The sequence below is a fragment of the Harmonia axyridis genome, chromosome X (assembly GCF_914767665.1).
Source record: "Harmonia axyridis chromosome X, icHarAxyr1.1, whole genome shotgun sequence".
In the NCBI taxonomy this organism is placed as follows: domain Eukaryota; kingdom Metazoa; phylum Arthropoda; class Insecta; order Coleoptera; family Coccinellidae; genus Harmonia; species Harmonia axyridis.
In genome coordinates, this window is record NC_059508.1 from 35132133 (window position 1) to 35139632 (window position 7500).

Below are 7500 nucleotides of genomic sequence, written 5' to 3' on the forward strand. Positions count from 1 at the left end.
AGAGAGAAATACGAATAACTCACAAGGGTAAATGTCATCAAATGCATCAGACTATGTGATGAGTAAAATGAAAGATGCACACGATAATTTTAGCTTAAACCATGCCGGAAAGTCGACTTCACGTCGTGCATCGGTACAAAGTTATTCAAGGGGCAAAATAAATTCACGAGAGTAGGTCCGATTACCGCTGGATCAGACGACGATTGTAACTTGTTGGATACGAATGTATCCGATGTATGTACGTCGTCCGTCTCAGATCTGTAGTAAGTGGGCCTACCCAAGATGCACACGATAATTTTAGCTTAAACCATGCCGAAAAGTCGACTTCACGTCGTGCATCGGTACAAAATTATTCAAGGGGCAAAATAAATTCACGAGAGTAGGTCCGATTACCGCTGGATCAGACGACGATCGTAACTTGTTGGATACAAATGTATCCGATGTATGTACGTCGTCCCTCTCTGATCTACGGTACGTGGACCGACCCAAGATGCACACGATAATTTTAGCTGACTTCATGCCGAAAAGTCGATTCACGTCATGCATCGGTATCTTAAATCGCGCCGTAAAGTCGTTCACGTCATGCATCGGTATCTTAAATCGCGCCGAAAAGTCGGCTCACGTCATGCATCGGCGTCTTTTTTTTGTGCCACCGATGCATGACGTGAACGACTTTTCGGCTCGATTTAAGATACCGATGCATGACGTGAACGACTTTACGGCGCGATTTAAGATACCGATGCATGACGTGAACGACTTTTCGGCGCGATTTAAGATACCGATGCATGACGTGAACGACTTTACGGCGCGATTTAAAGCTATACCGATGCATGACGTAAACAAGATCACACCGATGCAGCACGTTAACATTAAAGCCCGCCTAATCCGATCGATGGAGGCCGTCTCGAGTGTCCAACTTGCTCACAAGAGCCGAGAAACAAACCGATGCATCACGTAGACAAGATCGTACCGAATGTTAACACAATCCAAAAGGAAATAATCTTAGATGAATATCGATTCTGATTATTGATTTTTCTTTCGCGATATTGATAGAAGACATCTGAATGAATTTCGAATTAATTCCGAAATCAAAAAAATATTTTCAATAAATTTTTTTTCTAGAGTACCTCGGTCTTTTCTATTTTTTTTCCAAGTTTCGTACGTCAATCAACATACATCCCAGAAAAAATCATCTCTCTAACTATCCTGGTTCAAAAGTTGTATCGGAACTTTTCACGTCGAAAAAGAACATAGGCGAAAAAGGACGTGAACATTATTCCTTATAAAAATCAAACCCGACCATGGATTTTGATTCTGATTGTTGATTATCGCTATTAGAACACATTAGGAGGCAACCAAATCAAATTTGAGAAAATTCCACAATCAGAAAATTTTTTTCGAAAAAAAAAAAAAAATTCGAGAACACCTCGGTCATGGCAAGTTATTTCCCACAATCCATTCCCCAATCAACGTACATCCCAGAAAAAATCATCTCTCTAACTATCCTAGTTCAAAAGTTGTATCGGAACATTTTCACGTCGAAAATATATCTCTAAGTCCAGACCGATGCACCACGTAATCTCGGGCAGACCGATGCACAACGTAAATGACGATCGGGACCGGGGCGATCGGTCGTATCTGACACCGCCGGCTCGGTTCTAACATCGTCAATGAGTCGGGGTTGTAAAAAAGGACGTGAACATTTTTCCTTATAAAAATCAAACCCGACCATGGATTTTGATTCTGATTGTTGATTATCGCTACTAGAACATATAAGGAGGCAACCAAATCAAATTTGAGAAAATTCCACGATCAGAAAATTTTTTTCGAAAAAAAAAAAAAATCGTAATCACCTCGGTCATGGCGAGTTATTTTACGTATTTCATTCCACAATCAACGTACAACATAGAAGAAATCATCTCTCTAACTATCCTGGTTCAAAAGTTGTATCGGAACATTTCACGTCGTAATATCTCGCCAAGTCCAGACCTCGGCGATAGGTAGTATCTGACACCGTCCGCTCGGGACTGACATCGACTTGGACTCGGGCTGATGATGGGGAGGCGTTTAAGGACGTGAACATTTTTCCTTATAAAAATTAAAGTCGACAATGAATATTGATTCTGATTACTGATTTACGCTTTAAAAACACATTAGAAGGCAACCAAATCGAATTTGAGGAAATTCCACGATCAGAAAATTTTTTTCAAAAAAAAAAAAAATCCGAAAAATATTTTTCGATTCCGATTACTGATTTACTCTTTTAGAACACATTAGGAGGCAACCAAATCAAATTTGAGAAAATTCCAAAATCAGAAAATTTTTTTCGAAAAAAAAAAAAATTCGAGGACACCTCGGTCATGGCAAGTTATTTCCCACAATCCATTCCCCGATCCACGTACATCCCAGAAAAAATCATCTCTCTAACTATCCTGGTTCAAAAGTTGTATCGGAACATTTTCACGTCGAAAATATATCTCTAAGTCCAAACCGATGCACCACGTAAACTAGGGCAGACCGATGCACCACGTAATATCGGGCAGACCGATGCAGAACGTAAACTCGATCATACCGATGCTTCACGTAATCTCGATCTTACCGATGCACCACGTAAACAAGGGCAGACCGATGCAGAACGTAAAGTAGATCTTACCGATGCACCACGTAATCTCGATCTTACCGATGCACCACGTAATCTCCATCTTACCGATGCACCACGTGAACTGGATCTTACCGATGCAGAACGTGAATTGGATCTTACCGATGCAGAACGTGAATTGGATCTTACCGATGCACCACGTAAACTCGATCATACCGATGCACCACGTAATCTCGGGCAGACCGATGCACAACGTAAATGACGATCGGGACCGGGGCGATCGGTCGTATCTGACACCGCCGGCTCGGTTCTAACATCGTCAATGAGTCGGGGTTGTAAAAAAGGACGTGAACATTTTTCCTTATAAAAATCAAACCCGACCATGGATTTTGATTCTGATTGTTGATTATCGCTACTAGAACATATTAGGAGGCAACCAAATCAAATTTGAGAAAATTCCACGATCAGAAAATTTTTTTCGAAAAAAAAAAAAAATCGTAATCACCTCGGTCATGGCGAGTTATTTTCCGTATTTCATTCCACAATCAACGTACAACATAGAAGAAATCATCTCTCTAACTATCCTGGTTCAAAAGTTGTATCGGAACATTTCACGTCGTAATATCTCGCCAAGTCCAGACCTCGGCGATAGGTAGTATCTGACACCGTCCGCTCGGGACTGACATCGACTTGGACTCGGGCTGATGATGGGGAGGCGTTTAAGGACGTGAACATTTTTCCTTATAAAAATTAAAGTCGACAATGAATATTGATTCTGATTACTGATTTACGCTTTAAAAACACATTAGAAGGCAACCAAATCGAATTTGAGGAAATTCCACGATCAGAAAATTTTTTTCGAAAAAAAAAAAAATCCGAAAAATATTTTTCGATTCCGATTACTGATTTACTCTTTTAGAACACATTAGGAGGCAACCAAATCAAATTTGAGAAAATTCCACAATCAGAAAATTTTTTTCGAAAAAAAAAAAAATTCGAGGACACCTCGGTCATGGCAAGTTATTTCCCACAATCCATTCCCCGATCCACGTACATCCCAGAAAAAATCATCTCTCTAACTATCCTGGTTCAAAAGTTGTATCGGAACATTTTCACGTCGAAAATATATCTCTAAGTCCAAACCGATGCACCACGTAAACTAGGGCAGACCGATGCACCACGTAATATCGGGCAGACCGATGCAGAACGTAAACTCGATCATACCGATGCTTCACGTAATCTCGATCTTACCGATGCACCACGTAAACAAGGGCAGACCGATGCAGAACGTAAAGTAGATCTTACCGATGCACCACGTAATCTCGATCTTACCGATGCACCACGTAATCTCCATCTTACCGATGCACCACGTGAACTGGATCTTACCGATGCACCACGTAATCTCAATCTTACCGATGCACCACGTGAACTGGATCTTACCGATGCAGAACGTGAATTGGATCTTACCGATGCACCACGTAAACTCGATCTTACCGATGCACCACGTAATCTCGATCTTACCGATGCACCACGTGAACTGGATCTTACCGATGCAGAACGTGAATTGGATCTTACCGATGCACCACGTAAACTCGATCTTACCGATGCACCACGTAATCTCAATCTTACCGATGCACCACGTGAACTGGATCTTACCGATGCAGAACGTGAATTGGATCTTACCGATGCACCACGTAAACTCGATCTTACCGATGCACCACGTAATCTCAATCTTACCGATGCACCACGTGAACTGGATCTTACCGATGCAGAACGTGAATTGGATCTTACCGATGCACCACGTAAACTCGATCTTACCGATGCACCACGTAATCTCGATCTTACCGATGCACCACGTGAACTGGATCTTACCGATGCAGAACGTGAATTGGATCTTACCGATGCACCACGTAAACTCGATCTTACCGATGCACCACGTAATCTCAATCTTACCGATGCATCACGTAATCTCGATCTTACCGATGCAGAACGTAAACTCGATCATACCGATGCACCACGTTATCTCGGCAGACCGATGCAGAACGTAAAAAAAAAGCTTACAGCACGCGGTGTTCCCAAGCGGTCACCCATCCAAGTACTAACCGCGCCCGACGCTGCTTGGCTTCAGTGTTCTGACGAGAACTGGCAATTTCAGCGTGGTATGGCCGTAAACAACAAATATAGCGATATTTTCTATGATATCTCACTTTTTGGGAGCGGAAAGGACGTGAACGTTTTTCCTTATAAAAAATGAAATAACTTTTGGATATTAATTCTGATTGTTGATTTAAGTTTTAAGAACACATTAGGACATATCTCAATGAAATTTGAGGGATTTCCGAAATCGAAAAATATTTTTCGAAAAAAAAAAAAAATCCCAGAAGACCTCGGTCATCTCAAGTTTATTTCCATATTCTATTACACAATCAACGTACATCACAAAAGGAACCATCTCTCTAACTATCACAGTTAAATTTTTGTATCGGAACATTTCACGTCGGAATATCTCGCTAAGTCCAGACCGGGGAGATCGGTCGCATTTGACACCGTCCGCTCCGGTCTAACATCGTCTTGGAGTCGGGGTAACGATGGAGAGGCGTTTAAGGACGTGAACATTTTTCCTTATAAAAATTAAAGTCGACAATGAATATTGATTCTGATTACTGATTTACTCTTTTAGTACACATTAGAAGGCAACGCAATCAGATTTGAGGAAATTTCAAGATCAGAAAATTTTTTTCGAAAAAAAAAAAAATTCAAGAACACCTGGGTCATGGCAAGTTATTTCCCACAATCCATTCCACAATCAACGTACAACATAGAAGAAATCATCTCTCTAACTATCCTGGTTCAAAAGTTGTATCGGAACATTTCACGTCGAAATACCTCGCCAAGTCCAGACCGGGGCGATAGGTAGTATCTGACACCGTCCGCTCGGGACTGACATCGACTTGGACTCGGGCTAATGATGGGGAGGCGTTTAAGGACGTGAACATTTTTCCTTATAAAAATTAAAGTCGACAATGAATATTGATTCTGATTACTGATTTACGCTTTAAAAACACATTAGAAGGCAACCAAATCAAATTTGAGGAAATTCCAAAATCAGAAAATTTTTTTTCAAAAAAAAAAAAATCCGAAAAATATTTTTCGATTCTGATTACTGATTTACTCTTTTAGAACACATTAGAAGGCAACGAAATCAAATTTGAGTGAAATCCAAAATCAGAAAATATTTTTCGAAAAAAAAAAAAAATTCGAGAACACCTCGGTCATGGCAAGTTATTTTCCACAATCCATTCCCCAATCAACGTACATCCCAGAAAAAATCATCTCTCTAACTATCCTGGTTCAAAAGTTGTATCGGAACATTTTCACGTCGAAAATATATCTCAGAGTCCAGACCGATGCAGAACGTAAACTCGATCATACCGATGCTTCACGTAATCTCGATCTTACCGATGCACAACGTAAACTAGATCACACCGATGCAGAACGTAAACTCGATCATACCGATGCACCACGTAAACTCAGGCAGACCGATGCAGAACGTGAACTCGATCTTACCGATGCACCACGTAATCTCGATCTTACCGATGCACCACGTAAACTCGGGCAGACCGATGCAGAACGTGAACTCGATCTTACCGATGCACCACGTAAACTAGGGCTGACCGATGCATCACGTAAACGACGATCGAGAGGCGCGAAAGGACGTGAACGTTTTTCATTATAAAAATTGAAATAAATGATAAATAATGATTCTGATTGTTGATTATCATTTTTAATAAGCATTAGGAGGCAACCAAATGAAATTTGAGGAAATTCCGATAATAGAAAATTTTTTCGAAAAAAAAAAAAAATTCATGAAATCCTCGGTCATCGCAAAATATTTACCATATTCTGTTCGATAATCAACGTATATTTAAGAAGGAATCATATCTGTATCTATCTTGGTTCAAATTTTGTATCGGAACATTTTGACCAAAGTCCGAGCTTCGGCCGAAACAGACACCGCTGACCTGGCCTATCGATCGACCGAGAGTCGGGGATAGAGCGTAAGTGTTGTCTGGAGGGGAACCCTGTGCTCTCCTGACATATATAGGGAAGGTGGTCGCGTTGGGCGATGCAGAACGTTTGGATCGGGAATTATATTTTTGGTTCAGCTATTGGAATATGGTTTATTGTTGGTATATATTGGCGAAATAACGTTCTTACTGACTGGGGATATTCATAAAAATGAGTCCGGAGATTTTCAGATCGAAGTCCGAGTGATCCGACTTGGAAGGCGTGTTGGGTGGGTCGAGATGGCTTAGATAGATCAGACGAGGCGGGCTAAGTGTTGACGTCATGCATCGGTCCATTTTCAGATTGAGTCCGAGTAATCCGACTTTGAAAGAGTGTTGGGTGCGTCGAGACTGTTTAGATAGATCGGACGAGGCGGACTAGGTGTTAACGACATGCATCGGTATATTTTCTGATCGGAGTCCGAAGAAATCGGCCCTAGTAGGCGCAGCGGACGGTCGAGACGGCCTCGGTGGGTCGGATCGATCGGGAAAAGTTTGCTAAATCGTGTCTGGAGGGGAACCTTGGGTTCTCCTGACATATATAGGGGATAAGGTTTGGGTGAACGATTCTTCACGTAAAAGTTGAGTAATTTATTTTTCGATAAGCTTTTGGATATTGATGAGAAGTATATGTATATCTTCGATTAAAAGAATTCTTACCGTCTCCATGTATATTATATTAGATATATAAGAAATAGTTAACGTGATGCATCGGCCGATTTCCGGATCGGAGTTCGAGAGATGCGACTTTCGATGCGCGATGGGTGGTTCGAGACGGCCTAGATCGATCGGACGAGGCGGACTAGGTGTTAACGACATGCATCGGCGGATTTT

General features: G+C 41.3%; 1 non-coding gene across 1 annotated transcript; it reads right to left on the reverse strand.

Annotated features, from left to right (window-relative positions):
- Positions 1-4653: 4653 nt before the first annotated feature.
- On the reverse strand, positions 4654-4772 carry LOC123688308. The gene has a single exon (XR_006749835.1). It is a non-coding gene; the product is annotated as a 5S ribosomal RNA (ribosomal RNA).
- Between the last annotated feature and the right edge of the window lie 2728 nt (positions 4773-7500).